Source organism: Adiantum capillus-veneris, chromosome 27 (assembly GCF_014529385.1).
Source record: "Adiantum capillus-veneris isolate H3 chromosome 27, ASM1452938v2, whole genome shotgun sequence".
NCBI classification, from domain to species: Eukaryota; Viridiplantae; Streptophyta; class Polypodiopsida; order Polypodiales; family Pteridaceae; genus Adiantum; species Adiantum capillus-veneris.
The window spans coordinates 40,832,260-40,857,854 of record NC_140957.1 but is presented as its reverse complement, the minus strand read 5'-3'; the positions used below and the strand labels follow the sequence as shown (position 1 = coordinate 40,857,854).

Genomic DNA, 25,595 nt, shown 5'->3' with positions numbered 1-25,595 from the left:
ATTTTGATTTAAGGTTTAAAAGTTAAATTTCAACTAAATGTTTCGTGTTTTTTTTCAGAGCCAAAAGAAAGAAATATGTTGTTTTTAGAGTGGAATAATTCATTTGAACGAGAAAATTCTTATATTCAACCTTTTATGGGGCCTCATCGAAGCCAGCAACCACCCCCTACTCAATTACTACTTACCTTGAAGCAACAATGGAGGGTTCTTATCTTAGATATAGAGGGTTTACTACTTCATTTAGTTGAAATGCGGCACGATGATATTGTTCCATCATGGGCTGAGCACATGCAAATTATCAATGACAAAGATGAAGTTTATCATGTGGTATGCCGTGATGCAGAAGCTTTCTTGGACTTTTGTTTTGATTATTTTGAACCTTGGATATGGAGTTGCTATAACCTAACCAAAGCTCAACATATACTTGAGATGTGCTTTCCTATGCATTGTTCAAAGCTCAAGATGTTTATGAGCAATAAGAATTTTCAAAATCCAAATATTATGATTGGATAAAAAAGAGTTTATCATAAGAATTTGACTTCAGTTTTGGGGATGTTTGAGGATCTACATGCTAGCAACACATTAATTTTTTATGATACTCCATATAGATTGATGTGGAATATGCCAGGAACTTATCTCATATTTCCAAAATTTTGGAGACAAACACCTGAACAACTTCAATGCTTCTTAAAAGGCACAATAGTTCCTTGTTTAGTGAGATGTGTGCAAGAAACAAGATGAGTTATACTTCCAATACAATTTTGAAGAAGGTAAAGGATCCTGAGACAACTTATGTCATGAACTTGTACTTGTCAAGAAGACAGTGTTGAGAGTCACATGTTGAAGTTGTTTGGCAAGGATGTAGTGACAAAGATATCAATTTTACACAAAACCACATATCAATTAGAATTGGTTCAATGACATTGTAAATTTTTATTCAAGGTGATTATAAATTTTCCATTTATCTTTCATTCAACCATTTATCACTTTATTTTTTTCTACTTGAAGTGTACCCTATTGCAAGGAGAATTCTACTCAATCTAATGTGTTTCACATGGAGTGCACCTTAACATTTGGGGGACTCTTTATTAATGGAGTGCATCCTTCTTATGGGTGTTCTTTTTCTTGTTGCTTTGAGTAGAAAATTATCTATATTGTGCTCATATCTTGTCTAAATGGATCCACTATAAATATTTAGGCCTCGTTGTAATTGTTCACCCTAGTGAAAGGGGACTTCTTTATTAATGGAGTGAATTATAATTTAAGGATACAAATTTTTCTTTGTATTTTTAGTTTGGAATGTGATCACTATTTTTGTTTACAATGTATAAACGAATTTAGTCAAGAGAACCCTTTTTGCTTCAAGACACAAGTACGACTTGAACAACGTCCTTTTTCCTTCAAAACATGAGTACGACTTCTTATGTTGGGTCAATGGGTGGTATATATTGTTTTGTACTTATAAATTGGTATCAATAGAAGACCTCTTTCTTCATACTCATTCAATTTAAAAAATATTCATTGAACAATGTTGTTGTCATATTAGCATAGAGACTTATACAAGAATATGCCGTGTTGTTGTGATATTGGGATGGGAATTCATATGCATGTATTCATGGAACAAATAAAACAATTCTTATCTAAATCATACAATTTTGAAAAATATGCAGCTATAACCCATTCATTTAGAACATGATGTCAAAATTGCAACTATCTATCATAAAATCCATTATTGAAATTAGTTTAATTCTTCTTCCTTAAGACTTGTGTTTTCCAAATATGTTTAATAATAAAAACAATGTAATAAACACAAGAGCCTTACATTTATTATAATTGCAAATAGATTGAAATTTTTTTTATAACAATAGCTTTTTTCTCGTAAATACACATAGAATAGCATTGATACAAGTAAGATGAATTGATTGAATAGTTTAGAATAGCCAAGTGGTGGATTTAAAAACCTTTTTGTTATAAAATGTATAAAATTAGGATGACTTAGCATAAGTGTAGCTGAATACCTAAATGTCTTATCCTCATGAACATGTTCAAAAGAATACATCTATGTGCATAAGTGGCATATCACATGGTATTCTAGAATGTAATATATGTGATCTTGACACTTCTTGATGTAACTTTAAAAATATCTAAAAAGAAAATTGAAAGTGATATCTTAAATAAAATTCAATTTTTTTATTTGTTAATGGTCAAATTGGCTATATTCATAAAAATTGAAAGTAATCTTAGTCTTGGATATGGGGTTTTCCTCACTAGAGACCTTATTTATTTCAATAGAGAACAACTTAGACATATATGTAGGTACTGATTTTTACATATCACTTTGAGTGTAGCTTGGACAAGAAGTTGACTTTGTATTCCTCCATAGGTTAAGGGGACCTCGCTTGGACAAGTGGTGGGTGTCAGGACAGTTTGATCTGCATTGAGGATCACAGTTGATCTCTCCCAGTTATACTTTCAAGGAAAGAATTCCGCAATCTACCACGCGGTAGCAGACGAACACACTTTTCAAGTTGATTCCACTCAATCTGTACACGGTTAACTATGTTGGTTACCATTATCTACTAGTTGAGCAGTTTCTACAAAGAGTCTTATCAAGGGGTTTGACTACGTCAATTCTAATCCAAGAGCTTGGATTGCAAAGACAACACCCACGCTTCCCAGTGCAATGCTGTTTTTTTTTCAGGTAGGGATCGTGCTCCTCTCCATTTGAATACGGGTAAGTGAACATTACGTTCAAATTTCCAGGTATGCATCTATTGATTTGGTGTTATTCCATTTTTAGTATGCTTTGCTTGGTTTTTCAAGACGTATAAGTACGCTTGAATGTTACAGAGTCATGCCAAGGGCATGTCGGCACAAAGTATTTTGGGCCAAGTAGCCAATCTATCTTTCTGCCTTATGTTGTTACTAACATACTTGTAGGGTTCAATTTGGCACATGTTGTCACATGGGATACAACATGGTCTAGGAACTCAAGGAGTTCGGTTTAGCCAGTGTGGAGCAATGAATGAGGGTCCCTCTCACTCCTGTTGTAAAATGTTTAGAGCTACCTCCACACACAAGTACATCTTGTACTTGTAGGATGTTCTTTTTCAGACATCCTTAGTTGAGACATATTCCACATGTGGCGAATATGAGTCTCTGGGACTGACACTGGCGCCCCTATTTCAAATATGTGTCACGACAAAGTCCCTAAGTGCTGGTCACGTCTGTTTTCTAGATCATTTTTAGCACGACGTATCAGGAGCAATTTCGTGGCCAGAAATTGTCGAATACTTAGAATGATTTGTTAAGGTACAAGTATTGCTAAACAACATTACAGATGGTTGTTTACACATATAGCAAATGAAAAAGTTTCATTGTTTGTACCTAGACGTGATCATTGTTTCACCTTCTATTATGGTTCAGACATTTCAACAAGGCTTGCAAAAGATTGCAACTGGAAGTATTTACTTTCTTTTCAGAACTACTTACAATCCTCTTTAATGTGTTCTAGGTGCATCACATTTGCCACAAGTTGAAGGCAAGGATCACCATGGATATACAGGTTCGGATCTGTTTGCTAAATGCATGCACACTAGGAGTTATGGGCCCTAGTGTTTAGCAAAGGCTGATTTGGAATGGCATGCATATTCCATAGGTTGTTGCTTATGAAGCATTTTGCACTCTATGTGCACTATCTCTATGAGATTACTTTTAAATCCACTAATCACCAATAGAGGTCATGGCTCAGTTTGGGCGTTCCTAGATTTTTTCAAGTTAACCACAATGGTTATTTCGGACATTGTTGATTCTGCACCAATGTTAAACACTAGTGTGATTTCCCGTTTACCAGTCATCTGGGACGACTGTCTGTAGACCGCGAGGAAAACACACCTCAGTACTGTCAGTTATCCAAGGGGATAGGCAGATTACAAAGATTACAAAGAGTAATCTTGTGCTAAAGGATTTGCTAAGAGCATACGTTAGCACAACGCATTTCTAGATAGATGATTTTCTCCCTATTCTAGAATTTGCTTAAGTACAATTTTCGACTTTGAACACCTCTTGTGGTGGGGTTGAAGATTGTGTCAATACTTTCATACGTCAAGGACTTATCAGGTGTGCTGACAGAGTACGTTGGCACGTAACCTTCATTAGGGATGAACATGTCACAAACTTTTCAAGATACTCAGGCGAGTAGGAAATCTGGATCACAACTGCATGGAAAGTTACGCCAAGGTTTCCTTGCATTATTCCAGTACCTTCAGAAGATCTGAAAACTGGTTATGCCGTTGGAAAACTCTTAGTTGTGGTTACTCCTTTATAGTACTCAAGTGAGTTATGAATGGAGTTACCATTTGGACCCAAGTGACTCTTAGTTGTGGTTACTCCTTTACAGTACGCAAGTGAATTATATATGGAGTTACCATTTAGACCCACGTGGTTGCAAACGGACAACAATGTTGAACATCAAGATATTCCTCTTGGTTTCATTGAACCTCCTCACTGCACCAATTATCGGTCATACAAACAACTAGGCTCACTTATGGGACGTCAATAAAGAGAACATCGGTATTCTTAAGAAGATATTACTACTTGTGTTTTCGAGGACGAAAACTCTTCCTTAAGGGGGAAGTAATGTCAGGACAAGGGTCCTGTACCCTAAGAACTAGGCTAGGCAAGGACTATGGCCAAGGGCCGGGCTAGGCAGTGTGGACAGGGGATCCGTCTAGGGCAAGGGGCTAGGAGCCCACCTATAAAGGGAGGTTGGGAGGAGGATCCAGGGAGAGCCTAGTTGCCTAGTTCCTTACACTGGGATTTATATTCATCCAAGGGAGCATAGCTTAGATAAGTGCACCATGAAACCAACACTCTTATGATGCAAACAATCATATGATACATGTTTTATGTATGCTTCATGCCTCAAATGAAGAAATCCTAGATTAGCAATGGATTTTGCTTGGATGAGTTTGAATGTCATAAAAAAGTGGGTTGTTTTCCTCAATTCGGGTCCTAGCTTGGACAAGTGGTGGACCTTGAATAAGTTTAGGTACTCATTTTGAACTTATCTTGGATAAGTGGTGGGCCTTGAAACTCCACCTTGAGATAAATCATAGGTAGGACAATAAGGCATACACAATGATAATAACTGGAATGCACTAGTATCTTAATGGTTCAATGGACTAAAACCATGAAACTTCATGTCCAATTTTGTTCTCAATGTGTAATCTACGGGCATAAATTGGAATGAGACCTTAAGCAAATTGACCTCTTTGACAAAAATCTCATTACTTTATACATGATATGTTGAAAGTTGTCCAACCTAGGAATTGAGATTTTCCCATGTTACCTAATATAGTCTTAATTATGCTTCTATACACGATTCGATAGTTTCTCTTTTGCACGATGATGGCAGCACACATGATTTTATTTCTGAACATCTTGCACACAAATCACAATTAACTATAATAAAATCACCCTTTAAAGTGAAGAGTGCATTCCAAGGTACACAATTAATGGTATTTACATGGTTAATGATGTTGAAATCACTTTATGTGCATACACCCAAAAGCATAATTTTCTTGTTGCACCACTGCAATCCACCGACAAAATTTTAGGTGTGCCTTTTCTTCATGAGAATAACCCCAAAATTGACTACACGATGCACACAATGTACTTTAGTTTTAACGGTCAACACATCACTCTCACAGGCAACCCCAAACTTGAGACGCACCCACTTCTTTCACACACTCAAGTTAAACGTGCACTTAGGAAAGAAAACAAAGTGTATATGGTATATGCTTGAAGCTCTCTCCCTACAAATCCATTCATAAATATGTAGACAAGTTTTGGGACTTACCAGCCACTGTCTTCAAAAAATGGACTTTGGACAGGAAAAACAACAATTTTGTGCGGGCTTAACCGAAGAAATGGCGGAGTATGTCAACTCCCAAAGGCCACGCACCATATCTACGATTATATACCATACTATGGTGGCTTCTTGAATCAATTTCCAAAAAGGGGCTAAGAGAAATCTTAAGCCCACAAAAAACAAGGGTTCCAATGAGCCTAAGGGGAAGGAAAATGTCCAAAAGTCTCCTAAGGGAAATTCCAATAACAACAAAGCTAAGGAGAAAGGAGTTTACAAAGGAAAAAACAAAATCTCTCCTGAAGAGTTTGAGCGTTATCGCAAGGATAACCATTGTTTCAAGTGCAACGAGCAAGGGCATGCATACTGCGCTTGTCCCCAAAATAACACCCGCCATGAGCCTCCTAGAGCTACCTTGGTCGAAATCCAATAAGAGGAACCTCACCATAAAGGATCTCCTCTATGCCATGCTTTGGGAAAGGTAAGAGGACACCATGAATTTTATCAACAAGCTTGGTCATAGATACTTGGTCATAGATACAAATTTCCCCTTGAGAGTGGATCATTATTGTCAGCCACCTTGTAATAGATCACCTCCTGCATCCCCACAATAGAGAAAAGAAATTCCTCGGAGCTTAGTAGATACATTTCAATCTTGAGCAGTGGAGATGGAGAAAAATGATCATCTTGCCAAAAGGATGATGTTTTTAGTGATGATGATTGTAGATCCATGAGTGACCATTGCAAACGATGCTCCTTGCTCTACATAAGATGTAATGCCTAGTGAGAATATTTCCCATAGAGTCCACAAGCTTGTGAGTATAGTTACCATATGAGGGACTCGGGAGACATTGGGGATAATGTTGTTAGAGATAAATAAAGCAGTGCACATGCTAGAGAAAATTATTTTGTGAGAGATTAGAGCCTACAAGGCTCATGTTCTAGGAACTCTTTATTGAATAGTCTTGGATAAACAAAACAAAAGAACACTTGAATAAAAGAAAGCACAAAACAAATTTCCATAGCACTTCATTTCTTATTCATACTCACAATTTTGAGTTGCAACAAGGAGCTATCTTTACTACCCTGAAGAACACACATATGAACGTTTAATTATTAGGTAGCTTGCAAACTTATATTGTGGTGGATATCTGACTTAGAGATATCTTAATAAGGTCAAAACTCTTGTTAATGAATTTTTACGAGTGCTACTTATATACTCTACATTGATAATGTAACAAATCATTTTTTTTGGCATTCCACTAATAACCATAACTATGATTTACACTATCACTTATGCTTTTTCTGGATACATGCTGGCACTACTAATTTCACGTACTTGTTTATTTTACAACCACTTTCTTCCCCATTAGTGTTCTAGTCATCATTGCAAATTCATATCTTCAATGACAAAGTTGAGGAAGGGGAGAATGTTTGAAGACACCAATAGAATGCAACACACGCTTGGATTTTTAACTCATAGATTCTTCATTCTAAGATATGGCATGTATTTTTCATCTTATGGACGTACATTGATTGATGGATGTAGTGGGCTCTTAGGAGTTCCAAGTTGTATTATTGTAGCTCTCTGGGATATGTGCATATTAGACTGAGATAGATGTGCATATGTACCCTTGGACAGTCAGATAGGTCATTCTTGTTGTTACCATATACATGTGGTAGTGATGTGTGTGAACACACTTAGGACCACCGGGGCATTTTTTCCCTCACTAGGAGGTTTTTCCCCTGTGCATTGCTCATTCTAGGGCTATCTATCTTTCCATTGCACACTAAGTAATACACTCTCTTTTGTGTGCCTTGAGCTTCTTTCATCTTCTCCTAGCTGTGTGTGTTTCCCTGCAATCCTAATTCCAACAATTGATATCAGAGCAGGTTGCATCCTGCTTGCTCACTTTCTCCAATTTAAGTGAGCTTTGGAAATCATTCTATCTATCTTTACATTGCTCAGATTTCTTATTCGGGCTCATTTTGGCCTCCGTTTTCACTACAAGCAGTACTGCACAGGCTATTTCGTCATTTTGTGCAAAATTTTTATAAGTGCCATTTTTTGCATATCAGGTCCCTTACAGTCTTCTACGGTTTGTGCTATATAGCACGTGTTGTTCCTGCTTCGTTTCTCCTTTTTTTGGGCAGTTACCCTATGTGGGCTTATATGATGCAATATGTTCTTGTGTCGAAGGGCGTCTAAAATATTGTGCAGGGCACTGATGTACGTCCTGGTTCTGAGGATGTAGGCGATGTTAAAGATGTTGCAGGTCTTGCTGCAAGGATTGCCTTTGTTAGAGTTGGTTTGCCTACGGCAAAAGAAGCTCGTTGAGATGTAAAGGATGCGTAGGCTCATGCGCTGGTTGGGTTGTTTGTGAAGCGCACCATTACTCCTCACATTCGTTCAGCAAAATCTGTGAAACAGGCATGGGATATTCTGGTTGGTCTTTATGCAACTCGCAATGAGGCTAAAATTGCATTATTGCGTAAAGATCTATAATCGAAGATTATGCATGAGGAAGGTGATATGGACACTTTCCTTGTTGGTGTCAAGGATATCAATGGACAACTTATTTCTGCAGGTGAAGTCATTTCAAAAAGTTCCCTTGTGCAAACTATTCTTGTTGCCAGATTCTTACTGGACTTTTGATAGTACTTGGAGACTTATGATCCAAGGAAATCCTGAAGTTGTCAAGTTTGATGCATTATGCACATTATTGTTGCAAGAGTCACTTTCCAAAAAAAATAGGACTAGACAGTGTGAGTTGAACAGGCTTTTATAGTTGTTGAAAGGAAAGAAGGTAACAGCAATGCAACCACTTGTTATGGTTCTTTTGTGAGTGAAAAATGACATGTTCCTAATGCTTCTGCTGGCAGCAATTCATCTAGTAATTCTAGATAAGGGCAAAAAGATGCGTTGCCATTGTTTTAAAGCTAATGATCACTTGATCAAGCAGTGTCCTAAGTGGAAGGCTAAAGAGGCTAAGAAGAAAGAGGGTGGTTCCACTAAAAATGCATCTATTATTGAGTCTTCTGTGAAACGATATTGTAATGTTGATGTTGATGCAGAATGGGCTTTTAGTGCATAGTGTACTTATAATCGTGTTGTCCATAATGCATGCATGTCAGTTGCTGCAGATTCACTTGTGTGGTATTTTGACAGTGGTGCTACAAAGCACATTACCTCACATCGTGATTTGTTCACCTCTCTTGAGTCTGTCCCTCATGGAAATTCAGTTACTTTTGCCAACAATGCCTCTTATCTGGTTCAAGGAGTTGGAAAGATTGTGCTTGCTGCTCCAAATGGCATTTCTTTCACAATAGTTGATGCACTTTATGTACCTAGGATCAAGAAGAACCTTTTTTCTGTATATGCACTTGCTAGACTTGGACTTGTAGTCAAGATTGTGTTCGACAGATGTACAGTACATGATCTCAGTTTTGGTGATGAAATTGTTGCATCTAGCATATTATGTCGTGGGTTGTATAAGCTCACTTTGTATGACAAGTGGGCAAAATTTTTCAAATGCAGTTGTGGATTCTAAAACTATTTCAGATGCAAAACTTTAGCATGCACGTTTTGGGCATTTGAATTTTGCCAGTTTACTGCGTTTGCAAAAATCTGTTATGGTTGCTTCTTTGCCGCCTCTTGAATCACATGTTGAACATGTTTGTGAAGGCTATATTTTGGGTGAGATGCAGCGTTCTAAGTTTCCAAAGGATGGTTCAGTTAGGGCCACATGCAGATTGCAGCTTGTGTATAGTGATGTCTACGGACCCATGCAAACTCTATCCTTGGGAAATTACCTTTACTGTGTGACTTTCATTGATGATTACTCCGGGCATGCATGGGTATTTCTGCTTAAACCAAAGTTCAAAGTTTTTATGTGCTTCAAACAATTTCTGGCTATGGCTGAAAATGTCTCGAAATGTACGATGGGCACCCTCCGTTCCGATCGAGGGGGGGAGTATACGTCTCATGAATTTAATGGATTTTTGGCTAGTCATGAGATAAAACACCAAAGTATAGTGCCTTATACACCTCAGCAAAATGGTGTTGTTGAGAGGAAAAACAGTTCACTTACAAAAATGGCACGATGTATGGTCAAAAGTCAAGCTTTACCGCATTCTTTTTGGCTTGAGGCCATCATGTGCGCCACTTATGTACTAAACAGGTGTCCTACAAAAACTTTGCAGTCTTTTACTCCATATGAATCATGGCATGATAGAAAGCCTTCTATTGAGCACATGCATGTTTTTGGCAGTTTGGCATATGCTTTGGTGCCACAAACACAGCGCAAAAAATTGGATGATAAGGTTGTCAAAAGTATTTGGTGTTGGTTATAGTGCTGAAAACAAAGGTTACATGTTGTATCATCACAAACAAAGCTATTCTGGTTTCACGGGATGTTGTGTTTGTGGAAAACTCTGTTCAGCCCCTTGCTGACATGTACTAGAGATAGTAATGTAAGCTCACAAGACATTTATAGCACTTTTTTGCCTCATTTAAGTGGTGAAAGTTCACATGTAAATTCCAATGAAGCAAATGTACAGCCTATGGGGGTTTTTGAAAATGTTACAGATCAGCCTATTACTGATGTAGATGTACATGATGTGGAAATGGTTGAAAATGAGTAGGCTAGAGGCATGCCAAAATGGCTAGTGCATACATTGCGTGACACTAAATTGGATGCACCTTTGTCTAGTCTCACTCATTCAAGCTCTCGCCATACATCTTATGCATCGAATTGTTATACTTTGGCTTTGTCTAGCTTACATGATGATGAGGAAACCTCTGTCTTTTGATGAAGTACAAAATTTAGAAACTTGTATGGTTGCCATGCAATCAGAATATGATGCACTTATAGAAAATTACACATGGACTTTATGTGATTTGCCTAAGGCCATTGGTACGAAGTGCTTTTACAAGTTGAAACGCAAGCCAAATAGTGAGATTGAAAGATAGATATCCCTAGATGATGGGCGTATATACAATGCACAAGGGAAAGAACCTCTTAGTGAGGAAAAAAATGCCCCGACGGTCCTAAGTGTGTTCACACACATCACTACCACATGTATATGGTAATAAATCCCCCCTGGAGTGATGCGGTGGACGAGAGCTGGCACATGAGTAAAGGGAAGTGTCATGCCCTGAGGACATGACAAGTCCACAAAGGGGAGTAAGCCCAATGCTTTGTGGAAAGCTTCAAACTTCTCACGAGACAATGTCTTTGTGAAAAGCTCTGCAAGGTTGTCATGTGTTGGCACATATGCCAAGCTGATCTCTCCTGTTGAGAACCTCTCCCTGACATAGTGGTAATGCACCTCAATGTGCTTTGTGCGAGCATGAAAAATTGGGTTCCTCACAATGCCAATATGCTCTGACTGTCAGTGTAGATAGTTATCGCAGTGTCCTGTCCAACACCCAAATCAACCATAAGGCATTTGAGCCATACACACTCAACCGTAGCTGTGAAGACTTCCTTGTACTCAGCCTCACAACTAGAAGTAGCCACAGTAGGTTTCTTCTTTCTCAACCATGATATACATGAAGTGCTAAGCATGAAACAAAAACCACTTGTGGACACTCCTGTGTCAAAACAACCAGCCCAATTTGAGTCTGAAAAAACATGTAAGTCTGGCGGCAATGATCCCCCCTTGGAATAAAACAAGCCCAGATGTAAAGTGCCACTTAAGTAGCAAAAAATCCTCTTGACAGCTTGCTAATGCTTAGACCCTGTGCTATGCATAAATATGCTGACCTATGAGACTGCAAATTAAATATCCGGCCTTGTGTTGCATACATAGATGAGCCATCCAGCATCATTTTGGTAAAGAGTGACATCTGTAGGATCACCAACATCATGAAGACTCAATTTCAAACATGTTTCCATGGGACTAGCAATATGTTTGCAATCCTCAAGTCTAAACTTACACAACAATATTTCTATGTAACTTTTCTGACACAAGGCAATACCACCATCACACTGCCTAAATTGTATACCCAAGTAATGATGCAATAGCCCCAAATATTTCATCTTGAAAGTAGCATTCAAATTAGTCTTAAATTTAGCAATATGTCTCTCATTTGGTCCAGTGATTAGCAAATCAACTACATAAAGAACCACAATGAGAAGTACATCACCCTCACGCTTTACATACAATGTGCTTTCTGTTGGACTGTTACAAAAGCCTCGTTTGACCAAATGAGTGTCAGCCTTCTCATACCAAGTACGAGGAGATTGGTTACATTTGCACACCTTATCCTCCTTTCTTGACAAAACCGTGAGGCTATGTTACATAAACTTCCTCAAATATGTCACCATATAAGAAAGCAGTAACAATGTTTGATTGATGTACATCCCAACCAAAATGAGCTACAAATGCACATAGAAAACGCACAGTAGTCATATGACGAGTGAGAGCAAAAGTCTCTTCATAATCTATGCCTTTTTGTTGTGCATAACCCTTTGCAACAAGTCGAGCCTTATAGCGTTTGCACACAAAGTAATACACTCTCTTTTGTGTGCCTTGAGCTTCCTTTGTCTTGTCCAAGCTATGTGTGTTTCCCTGCAACCCTAATTCCAACACTTGCAATGCATGCTTTTAAGCTCACCTTAGAGAATTATAATATGGAGTGGGGATTGCCATATGTTCTTGAGGTTACATGCTCCTGTAACTTTGGATACTAATTTCGCTCATTGTCATTCATACTTTTCATTGATGTTTTAAAGTGGATTAGTCTCTAATTTCTCTTTGGAGTTGAATGATTCGAGAGCCGAACATTAGTGCACTTCGTGGTTGCATGTTGTAATCATTCTCCGTGTGTGTGTGTGTGTGTGTGTGTGTGTGTGTGTGTGTGTGTGTGTGTGTGTGTGTGTGTGTGTGTGTGTGTGTGTGTGAGAGAGAGAGAGAGAGATGAAATTTTGTGCATGCTTCAAAGATATTAGTGAGAGTTAAGCTGCAATTCTAAATGTGTGTGTATGTAATTTAAAATGAAATCTGGAAGACAATTAGATGTGTTCCATCAATGGCTTCTCTCTACATCTATTAGCTTCTAGTTCCCCAAGAATTGTATCATCATCTTCACATTGTTGGACTCACACGCTCTATGTGTTGCCTCCATGTCCTAGCACAGTAGCTAGTCTTTGTATTGACATATTTTTTGGTTCAACTATCCTATAATGCCATCGTCCGAACATGCCCTCAAAAGCTTCTACTCATATTTTTCGATCGAGGGGGGGAGTATATGTCTCGTGAATTCAATTCATTTCTGGCTAGTCATGAGATAAAACACCAGTGTACAATGCCTTATACACCTCAGCAAAATGGTGTTGTTGAGAGAAAAAACGGGTCACTTATCGAAATGGCACGATGCATGGTCAAAAGTCAAGCTTTGCCACATTCTTTTTGGCTTGAGGCCATAATGTGTGCCACTTATGTACTAAACAGGTGCCTACGAAAGCTTTGTAGTCTATTACTCCATATGAAGCATGGCATGATAGAAAGCCTTCTATTGAGCACATGGGTGTTTTTGGATGTTTGGCATATGCTTTGGTGCCACAAACACAACGCATAAAATTGGATGATAAGGTTTTGAAATGTATTTTTGTTGGTTATAGTGCTGAAAGCAAAGGTTACAAATTGTATCATCCACAAACAAAGTGTATTCTGATTTCACGGGATGTTGTGACTGTGGAAGACTTTGTTCAACACTTGCTGTCATGTACTAGAGATAGTAATGTAAGCTCACAAGACATTTTTGACACTTTGTTGCCTCTTTTCAACAATGAAAGTTCAAATGTAAATTCCAATGAGGCAAATGTACAGCCTATGGGGGTTTTTAAAAATGTTATAGATCAGTCTATTACTAATGTAGATGTACATGATGTACTTGAGGAGGAAATGGCTGAAAATGAGCAGGCTAGAGGTATGCCAAAATGGCTGGTGCAACTCGTTCAGGCTCTCGCCGTGCATCTTATGCATCAGATTGTTATGCTTGGTTGTGTCTAGCTTACATGATGTTGAGGAAAAAAGGCCATTGGTATGAAGTGGGTTTACAAGTTGAAATGCAAGCTAAATGGTGAGATTGATCGCTATAAGGCTCGACTTGTTGCAAAGGGTTATGCATAGCAAAAAGACATAGATTATGAAGAGACTTTTGCTCCCACTTGTCATATGACTACTGTACGTTTTCTATGTGCATTGGCAGCTCATTTTGGTTGGGATGTACATCAATCAGACATTGTTATTGCTTTCTTGAATGGTGACATATTTGAGGAAGTTTATGTAATGCAGCCTCGCGGTTTTGTCAAGAAAAGACAAGAGGATAAGGTGTGAAAATGTAACAAAGCTTTGTATGGGTTGAAGCAATCTCCTCGTGCTAGGCTTTCATAACAGTCCAACAGAAAGCACATTGTATGTAAAGCGTGAGGGTGATGTACTTCTCATTGTGGTTCTTTATGTAGATGATTTGCTGATCACTGGATCAAATAAGAGACATATTGTTGAATTTAAGGCTGATTTGAATGCTACTTTCAAAATGAAAGGTTTAGGGCTGTTGCATCATTACTTGAGTATACAATTTAAGCAGTGTGATGGTAGTATTGCCTTGTGTCAAAAAAGTTACATAGAAACATTGCTATGTAAGTTTGCACTTGAGGATTGCAAACATGTTGCCACTCCCATGGAAACAGATTTGAAATTGAGTGTTCATGATGTTGGTGATCCTGCAGATGTCACTCTTTACCAAAATGTGGATGCCTCATTTATGTTTGCAGCACGAGGCCGGATATTCAGTTTGCAGTCTCACAGGTCAACATATTTATGCATAGCCCAGGGTCTAAGCATTGGCAGGCTGTCAAAAGGATTTTCCGCTACTTAAGTGGCACTTTACATCTTGGCTTGTTTTATCCCAAGGGGGGCCATTGCCGCCAGACTTACATGCTTTTTCAGACTCAGATTGGGCTAGTTGTTTTGACACGCGAGTGTCCACAAGTGGTTTCTGTTTCATGATTTGCAGTTCATGTATATCATGGTTGATCAAGAAGCAACCTAATGTGGCCACTTCTAATTGTGAGGCTGAGCACATGGCAGTCTTCATAGCTACGGTTGAGTGTGTATGGCTTAGAAGCCTTATGGCTGATTTGGGTGTTGGACAAGACACTGCCAACACTATCTACACTGACAGTCAGAGCGCACTGGCAGGTTAGAGGAACCCATTTTTTCATGCTCGCACAAAGAACATTGAGGTGCATTACCACTATGTCAGGGAGAGGCTCTCAACAAGAGAGATCAGGTTGGTTTATGTGCCAACACAGAACACCCTTGCAGATGTTTTCACAAAGTCATTGTCTCATGAGAAGTTTGAAGCTTTTTGCAAAGCTTTAGGCTTACTCCCCTCTGTGGATTGATCATGTCTTCAAGGCATGGCACTTTCCTTTACTCATGTGTGAGTTCAACGCATCACTCCAGGGGGGATTTGTTACCATATACATGTGGTAGTGATGTGTGTGAACACACTTAGGACCGCCGAAGGATTTTTTCCCTCACTAGTTTTTTTCCCCCGTGCATTGTATATACGCCCATCATTCTAGGGCTATCTATCTTCCCATTGCACACTAAGTAATACACTCTCTTTTGTGTGCCTTGAGCTTCCTTCGTCTTCTCCAAGCTGTGTGTGTTTCCCTGCAACCCTAATTCCAACACTTACAATGCATGCTTTTAAGGTCATTTTAGAAAATTAGAATATGGAGTGGAGATTGCCATATGTTCTTGAGGTTACATGCCCTGTAACTTTGGATACTAATTTCACTCATTGTCATTCATACTTTTCATTGATGTTTTAAAGTGGATTAGTCTCTAATTTCTCTTTGAAATTGAATGATTAGAGTGCTGAACATTGTGCACTTCGTGGTTGCATGTCCTCATCATTCTCCGTGAGAGAGAGAGAGAGAGAGAGAGAGAGAGAGAGAGAGAGAGAGAGTGTGTGTGTGTGTGGAAATTGTGTGCATGCTTCAAAGATATTAGTGAGAGTTAAGCTGCAATGTCTAAATGTGTGTAATTTAAAACGAGGTCTGGAAGAGGATTAGATATGTTACATCAATGGCTTCTCTCTGCATCTATTAGCTTCTAGTTCCCCAAGAATTGTATCATCTTCACATTGTCGGACTCACACACTATGTGTTGCCCCCATGTCCTAGCGCAGTAGCTGACAAACTTTTTGGTTCAACTATCCTATGATGCCACCTCCCGAACCTGCCCTCAAAAGCTTCTACTCATAGTACTAGAGGAGGATTTCTTTCTTTTGACTCCAAAGATAGAACCACTTGCAACACACTATCACTAGATTCCATGGCAAGAGTCACAAGGGAAACAACATAGCAAGCGTCACAAGGCAAATGGCAAAGGAACCCAACCCAGCCTAAACCACAAACCACCTTAGTATGAGAGAACACAGGGTGCCACGTGCTAATAGATCAAGAGTATGGGAGCAAAAACCACAACTGTTGCAGAGGTAGTAGTTGATTTAGGCGCATATGCATGAGCGAGGTACAGGGTTAAACTTACAAAAAACTCTGATCCAAAAGAACGTAAATATCATCCAATGAAAGCCATAACCAGTTTTATGCAGGAGCCAAAGGGGTGCCATCAAAAATAGAAAACAGAGCTGTCAGCTGACAAGGCCAAAGTAAGGTTTATGTAGGTGGAGTATTTATAATACCTAAAACTTGAAAAAGAGAGATTCCAAAACCTAAACTAGGTAAAGAATAGAAGGCCAGAGGAATTTCAGGTCTATACCAATCAGGTAACTATTAAGAGGGGGGGGGGGGGGGGGGGGGGGGGGGGGGGGGGGCAAGCCTTCAGAGCATTGAGAAAAACATTGGAAAGGAAAGAAACTAGAACAAAAATGACACTATGCCGCATACCAAGCTTAAGCTCGGAGATCCTATTTACCAGCAAACAGTACACACATTGTGATATCAGAGGCTCTTCGAGGAACGTTTGCAGCAAACACTCTGTCCGGACCAAGTGTCATTAAATTAAATTCTAACCCTCAACAAAACAGGCCCCTATCAAAATGAGGTATCCAGAGTCCCACAATAATGCACCAACCTTATATCTGGCCACAAAAAAGCACCACATTGTCTTCACTTTCTCAGATTCAACTTATTTCTCGACTAAAAACGTTCATTGATGCCACAAAACTGTAAATAATTCCTTGAACATAGAGCAATTTACTTCCAATGACGAATATGGATACTGAAGCAGCAGGTGACCTCGCCCATCTTTACATCATGAATGTATTTCAATGTACTGAGAACATCACTAGCTCAGGGTAGAGGTTGCTTCTTCATTTCATTTCAAGACAGGGCCAATCCAAGCCAGAAAATTCAGCTCAAAAGAAGTGAGCCTGGCAAACATTTCAAGCAACTCAAGGTACACAAACACTGACTCAGTGTCACAGCTTCAAACATACATCTACGCATAAGCACCAACACAACAGCAATATTAGACATCAGAATAATGCCATTTCAGATCTTGTGGTGGCAGCTCCCTGAAAAATTAAGTCGGTCTTTGCAGTATGCCTTCCATGGACATCCATTGCGTTCTTTGAAGTTTAGGAAGGGGGATGCTGCACTACGGGTTCCAGAGCTGAAAACCAGGTGCACAATACTCCATTAGGCTAGTCCTCATGGAACGACAAATACCAGAGCTTATTGAGATATCAGGCCTTGAAGCACAAAGTTTTGAAAAGAATTGGAAAGTTCTGATTGTAGGTCCAATAGCATTAACACAAAATGGGAAGGACCAATCAATGTGTGAGCATCAACACCACGTTGGATAGGCGAAGTAATTGAGAAGCTCGCGAACTAAATTGGAGCACCTGGTAACCTTCTGCACTTGGCTCTTTTCAACTGTCAGGATATGTATATTCGCATATTCTAAAGCCTCAGCAAACAAAAAATCCATTCTCTGGTTAGCAAACTTCAGGGCCAGTTCAAGCTTCTGTCAGCACCTTGTCTTTACACAATACTTCTGCCCAGTCCACCTGCAAAACCAACCAAAGAAGGCTGTGTTTGATCCAACATACTCCAGCGGTTATAGATTTTCATCCAAAATAAAAAAGGTTGACACATTAAATTTGCCATTAAGCAACCTCCATGACGACCAGGTGAAAAAGAAAACCAAGGCCAAAATAACAGATGTTGGGAACCACAGCCTCATAGTCCAGCAGCGAGAGGCAAAGTATGTACAATACAAGACTCTGCACTTCCCGATCTTTCTTGATATCCCAGAAAAAATCGACTCTATACAAGGCAGTTTATGATGTTAAATACAGAGGTCCTCATTCAGCCCATTACCATGTAAATATGTCAACCGTAGGACACAAAACATTCAATGACAACACACAAAACAACCGCCTCCATCCAAATCAACTGCTCCTTTTGCCCGCTGGTTTCCGTGCAGACATCTTCCATGACAGAAATTGTACTGAACATTCTGGACACAGTTAAGCACCTCAACAAGTTTAAATACTGAAAACTGTGTCTCTTTCACTCCAGAAGCAACATACATGAGGACAACTCCAAGTGGCCAAAAGATACTTTCAATGTGTACACACTGATCCAACAAGCTGATACTTGTATATCAAAAAATGCTGATTAAGATTAAAAGAAAGGAAATTATAACATTCATGCAACTACATGTGTGCCTTCAAATGCTTATATGTGCTAGCCTTTGCTCTTTGGGCATGCCAAAAATGGGAACAAACATAGAGAAGCCTTGCACGTGCAGTTGGTGGGAAAGGACGACCTAATAAATGCTCATAAGAAAGGATACTCTCTCTCTAACACCATGGCAAGAGGATATATTGTAGCTTTGTGGATTTCCGCAAAGCCTTTGATACAGTGCCACGAGCCAGACTCGTACGCAGATTTCAAGACATGGGGGTGCCCACAGAGCTGATCTGGGGGATCTTAGCTTTATACAGGACAGTGGTAGGACAGGTACGCACTACTCAAGGCATGTCCGACATGGTTCACTCCACCATTGGGGTGAAGCAAGGTTGTCCCCTATCTCCGACTCTCTTTGGGATATATGTAGATGAGTTTTCAGATTATGTACATACAGAGGGTGATAGAGGTGCTCAGCTTGCAGGGACATGGATTCCGTTGCTATTATATGCTGATGATATTGTGCTGATCTCCGAATCTCCAGAATGGATGAAGCGTCATTTGGATGCAATGCATGTATTTGCACGGGACAGTGGATTGTTTGTGAACCTTGGTAAGACCAAGGTAATGGTGTTTAACACCACGGCGCAGTGGGTAAGGAGGTCCGCCCCCACTTTTACATATGGTCGAGAGACTGTGGAGTATGCAAATACATACACTTATCTTGGGGCGGTTTTCAGTGATCCATTATTTTCCCTGAGACGTGCAGCAGATACGCGATTGACCAGACAGAGCCTATGCAGCATTGGGGAGACTTGAGAGGATATGTTCGCAGGTTCAGTTCCAGGAACCTCGGACAAAGCTTTGGCTCTTTGACACTTTGGTCACTTCGGCCATGCTGTACGGAGTGAAGATGGTTGATCATCATAGCAGAGCTGGTAGTACCGATGGATGGAGATGTATGGAGAAGCCCTTGGTGTCTATGATTTCTCGGATGATTAGGGCCAAAGCCTCAATACCACACGACATTGTTAGGGCGGAGCTCGCTACTCCTCCATTGGTAGTGGAGGCACTCACTCGATCAGTTTCATTTATGCATAGCACTTCGGCTCTCCCTAGAGACAAATATGCTTGATTAGCACTAGAGTCTTCGCGACAGCTGGCATTGCAAGGAGATAGATTGTAAGGTGCAGCGGAATGAATGTTTGAACGCCTTCCGTTCCTTTAGTGAGAGAGTGCAATGGACACAAACAAAGTGAATGGACACTATGCGTGAAAGTGTATGAGACTGAGAGATAGAGAAGAGAATACGACACCAGAGACGTTGTAAAACCCTCCTCCGAAGGCCCCACTCTCTATGGCAAGAGTGGTCTACTTATGATTGCACAAATCTCTACAATGGTTGGACTTGCCGACGATGTCGACGACGATGAGGACGACGACGAGACGGGCTGAAATCTGGAAACTTGAAGGGCTGAAATCTGCAAATCTTTATCTGTTGAATTCTGACTCTATGTCGGTGACGATGTTGATGGCGACGATGCGACGACGACGTGCTGAAAACGCAGATGCTGAAATCTGTGTTTTCCGGGCTGAAACTGCAAACTTCGATGGATCCCACTGTGCGGCAAGGAACTGTTGCGGGAAGGTGAGATCTGTGAGGTTCCGGACTTGATTTGCGAGTGCTAAAGGCTGAAAACTGAAAACGCTGGTGGTTCTTGATGTTCCATCGCGGTGAATCTGCAAAACGATGGGGTATGATGTAGATCCAAAAACGCTAGGGCTGAAATGGTCTTCTGCTGTCGCCGGTTGTTCTGCAGTGCAAAACGCTAGGCTGATCTGCTGTGTCGTGATGACGCCGGGGCTGATCTGCTATACACAAAATGCCAAGGCTGATCTGATGCCAAAACGCTAGGTCCTCAGATGGCTGAAAACGCTAGGGCTACTGCGGGGGGGGAGGAGGTTTGTTGAGAAGGTGGCTGTTGAGCAAGGTGCTCCTGCTATCTCTTCTGTCAGAAAGTGCTAACTCTGGGTTTGCTTATATACAAACTTACTCAATTTGCCCTACCTACTTTCCAACAAAAGTCACTTAAAAATAATAAGTGAAAAATGTCAAAAATAGGGAAAATAGATTAAATGCAATGAAAAATTCCCCTATGGATTCTGATGGGAATGCTTTATGATCATGCTGTGTGCAACCAGAGGATATGCATCTAATCTAAGTGTCTGGACATGCACGATCTGCGAACAAACTCACAAAAGTGCCAGATCACTTCCTATTCTAGACTGACTTGACTAACTGAACCCTGGTCATGCTGCAACTTGTCCACGGACACATAGGGTTGGATGTGTCACGTGACATCCCCTCCTTTTCAAAGTGAGGTACTGGTACCGAACTGTATGGCGTTGAGGGAGATCGCCAATAGCATCCGGAATCCCGGAAGGGACTCTTCGCCGGCCCACTCTAATGTGTGGGTCGTGCAGTACTTGAACTTCAGAAAGGTCTGCAGCGCTTGCTTCTTTGGGCCACACCGAAAGCGACACAAAGTCTTATGTGGCTCCTTCAATGCTTCAACTTCGTCTAGAGTCATGCTTCTTCCTTCTTCAAGAAACTCCATGTCTGAAAATTCCTTAAACCATTTCCAACGCAAAACCATGAGCATACCCATTCCATGTAAAGTGACTGAAAAATATCGTCTTCTCTAAAGACTGTGAATGCAATGTAGATGAACAAATAGACGGAGTGTCAAACCGTTCATCAAACATATGCAAACAATGAGATCCAATCTTTCTCTTCTGATCTAAAGCAATCAACTGTGGCAATTCACAACGGAAATGCAAATGCTTGGTGCTCATACTTTCATGTGCTCTTTCTACAAATGTGTCATGCCAAGGAAGAGACATGGAATGTGACTTCCATGAATGCATACTTTTCAGCTTTTCATGAAAAATCCGCATACATTTGTGTTCATTCATGGGTGAAACGTGCTCAACGTACAATATGTCATGCCTAGGAAAAGGGATCACATAAAGACGCTGACAAAAATACAGGAAACGATCACGAATGAAACACTCGAACAATGCGTGCGTATGAATCATGCGAACACATAATACTTCCTGTGAGGGTTCTTTGGACCTAGGCTCGAGAGCCAAGATCGCTCCTTCTTGATTGGTCGAATCGTCCTGTGCGGGTTCTTTGGACCTCGACTCGAGAGCCAAGTGTCACAAAAATACGGAAGCGAAAACTTACTGTTAAATGCAATTTTTTTACTCAAGAGACTTTGGAGAGAAAGAGAAGGTTGACACATCATTGGGGACCAGAAGATGGGCTAGTCCCCCCTAATAAAGAGAATATCTTTATTACTAAGGGAGAATCTTTACAAGCACAGGAACGGAGCAAAAGCCCGTCCTCTATTCTTTCTTGTCCTTTTTCTTCTTCTAACTGAGAGAGTAGAAGAACTGCTCTCTGACTACTGAGAGGATCTTTCCTCTTCTATGAGATTTTGGGAAGCTCTCGTAGGCGAGAGTCTACCTTCCACAAAACTCATCGGAAGCTCTCATAAATGAGAGTCTATGTCACGAGGACGTGGCAACTGCTAACCTTAGTTGTTGGTTTCTTTCCAATGATTTTTGTTTAATTTTCAAGACCCTCTTTTTGAAGTTGCAAATGGTCGGACATTGTATGGCCAATGTGAACGGTAGTTTCACCCGTAGACGGGAAGTTGGTCGGCACTGGAATTCATAAAGTAAGAGGATGTCTAGGCTCAGAGCAAGATCATGTAGGTCCCCCCGTCGCACTTAGCAAGTTGGTGGATACTAGGAAGTGAACTCAATAAAGGCATAAAGTCAAGGTGGGATCACCAACAGAAAGTATCCGACAGTTGGGTCATATTGCACTTTTGGATGCGGTCCCAATGAGGATAGATGGTCAGAAGACCAGCGGGAGCCCGACGGAAGCATCTCCTAAAAATTAGGGAACTGCTATTTTGGGCCGTGAAATGTGTTCGCGTCATTACCTTTGGTATGACCAAGGGAACATTTTAGTACTCTGCTGCAAAGTCAACTGATGCACCAGTTGAGATATTTTTAAGCAAGAAACCCAATGCGGGGAAATTGCATGCATGAGTGCCAAGTGGCACTTTTTCGTCAATTTACCAAGCTTGGGAGAAGAGAACTCGTAACTGACTTTCTGGAGCAGTTTTGGAGGCAGTTAATGCTGATTTTCAGCCATTTCTCTCCATTTTTGAGCTTCCCATGACTTTGCCTAGGTCCAAGGAGCTCATTTTCAGCATTGGAAGGCATCAAATGCGTGTTTACAGGGCTGTTTTGCTGCGTTTTCAGCGATACGCAGGTTTTGGCAGCCATGGAAATCTTCCCCTTTTTGCATCTATTTGTTCATAGATGCATTACAGGTCAAGGGCAGCAGAGGGGGCGCTCGATTTATGCTGGGAGGATGCTTCATTGAGAACCTGTCACAGGTTAAGAGCTATGGAGTGCTTCATTTCCCTCCCATGTACAGTGTGGTGCTAGGAGTGATGCCCTGCACACTACACACTGCTCTCTCTCCCCTACGTGCAGTTATGTGATGCCCCACAAGAGAACTCCTCATTTGACTGATGTACAGTTGTGTGGGTTCATGCTTTTGTGCTAAGGCAAGAGCCTCCTTGAGCAGGAACAGGGGTAGCTAGCTGCTGCTCCAAAGCAGGCACTGGTGAGGGTCATAACCTCACCGTACAGGTGCAAAATCAGCGTTGTGTATACGCTGTAAATTCACTGTTTTTCAGCCATACGGACGCCAGGATCATTGGGAATCGTGCCCCACTGGCAGAGGACAGTGAGGGGACTGTTTGGGGCTGAAAACAGGGCAAAAACCAGTAAATACAGCGTGCTGAATTTACTGTTTTTGGACAAGAATCAGAGGGTATACGACAGTGCAAGCGAGTTCCAGCAAGGGAATTGGTTTCGCGCAAGTTTTGGGGCTGTTATGCTGCCGAAATTTGGCCAAATCAAATGGTATCTAGGTGGATACACGTGAAGGATTCCCAGGACCTTACCTTGTAATTTACCCTCCTAAAGAATAAAGAAATACCGAAAGGGGCGCCAATTTTGGGGCCTACAGGTTGTCGGCGTTTGCTCGGAGCATTCTAGCTTCCGAGCCGTGTGTGTGTTTAAGTGTTAACTCCCGTTACAGGTCTCCTTTGCAAAGTGCTCTGTGTGTGTGTATAAAGTAGAGAATTTCGGGTGAAAGCCAACGCCTACCGCCCTACGGGCCGGTTTCATGGTTCCATTGCCGGGATCATGGACAGACAGGATATCAATCACTTTTTCCTCAAGAAGTGAGCCTCGGTTATTTTGGGTAAAGACACAGAGTGCAGTAATGCGGGATTACACTATGGCCGACAAAGGGAATGGCATTATGGAAGAGGGTTCCTCTTCACAAGACAGACAGGAAATTCCGCATGTACGCCCTGCTAAAAAGTGGTCAAATTAGGGGTGATTTTCTGCTGCGTTTTTAGGGTTTGCAAGTATGAACCAAGATGAGATAGGGAGAGGTCTCACGGTGGTAGATTGGCCACTAGATCTCCTTCGGGAGTGATGTGGGTCTGCCAGGTGACACGCTGCTTGCCGATTCTCTAAGGCGATTGCTTGGATTCTATGACGCATTGGTAAATCATCTTGAAATTTGAGCTTGCTTGGTTGTGGGTGGTACGTCAGGTTGTGGAATTATGTTTGTTTGCAGAGGCAAGAGCCTCTTGCATAGGTAAAAAGTTAAGGGACAGGTTGCAAGATGCCATGTGGTGAAGTTCAAGAACTATCCACCTATGGATGCAAAGTGGATGGAAGAGCAGCCTACGTATGCCCAACCCAATGTCTGCAAAGGAGGGGTAATGATAGAGCTAGCACATCAAATGTACTCATGGATTCAGTGCAACAGCAGTGTACAATTTGACAAAAGTATGAAGGCCTCATTAAGTCATTTGTACACATGTTTTGACAGTCTTTCTTGCGGATACATGCGATGATAAAAGAGTGCTAACAACACAAGATCATCAGTGGCATGTATTTATGGTATGCAATCGAGGACGTTTGCGATTTCAAGAGGGGGGTATGTCACAAGGACGTGGCAACTGCTAACCTTAGTTGTTGGTTTCTTTCCAATGATTTTTGTTTAATTTTCAAGACCCTCTTTTTGAAGTTGCAAATGGTCGGACATTGTATGGCCAATGTGAACGGTAGTTTCACCCGCAGACGGGAAGTTGGTCGGCACTGGAATTCGTAAAGTAAGAGGATGTCTAGGCTCAGAGCAAGATCATGTAGGTCCCCCCGTCGCACTTAGCAAGTTGGTGGATACTAGGAAGTGAACTCAATAAAGGCATAAAGTCAAGGTGGGATCACCAACAGAAAGTATCCGACAGTTGGGTCATATTGCACTTTTGGATGCGGTCCCAATGAGCATAGATGGTCAGAAGACCAGCGGGAGCCCGACGGAAGCATCTCCTAAAAATTAGGGAACTGCTATTTTGGGCCGTGAAATGTGTTCGCGTCATTACCTTTGGTATGACCAAGGGAACATTTTAGTACTCTGCTGCAAAGTCAACTGATGCACCAGTTGAGATATTTTTAAGCAGGAAACCCAATGCGGGGAAATTGCATGCATGAGTGCCAAGTGGCACTTTTTCGTCAATTTACCAAGTTTGGGAGAAGAGAACTCGTAACTGACTTTCTGGAGCAGTTTTGGAGGCAGTTAATGCTGATTTTCAGCCATTTCTCTCCATTTTTGAGCTTCCCATGACTTTGCCTAGGTCCAAGGAGCTCATTTTCAGCATTGGAAGGCATCAAATGCGTGTTTACAGGGCTGTTTTGCTGCGTTTTCAGCGATACGCAGGTTTTGGCAGCCATGGAAATCTTCCCCTTTTTGCATCTATTTGTTCATAGATGCATTACAGGTCAAGGGCAACAGAGGGGGCGCTCGATTTATGCTAGGAGGATGCTTCATTGAGAACCTGTCACAGGTTAAGAGCTATGGAGTGCTTCCTTTCCCT

At 41.0% G+C, this 25,595-nt stretch overlaps 1 protein-coding gene across 2 annotated transcripts in view; it reads right to left on the bottom strand.

Moving 5' to 3' along the window:
• Window positions 1–17,063: 17,063 nt before the first annotated feature.
• LOC147421834 (uncharacterized) overlaps window positions 17,064–25,595 on the bottom strand; it is a 40,837-nt gene continuing 32,305 nt past the window's right edge. The window contains exon 3 of one of the 2 annotated variants that reach the window (XM_086502756.1): window positions 17,064–17,927. The gene's annotated coding sequence lies outside the window, so the exon portion shown is untranslated. Of the gene's footprint in view, window positions 17,928–18,065; window positions 18,380–25,595 lie in introns of those variants that run through there. The other variant, XM_086502755.1, reaches the window with a different exon arrangement.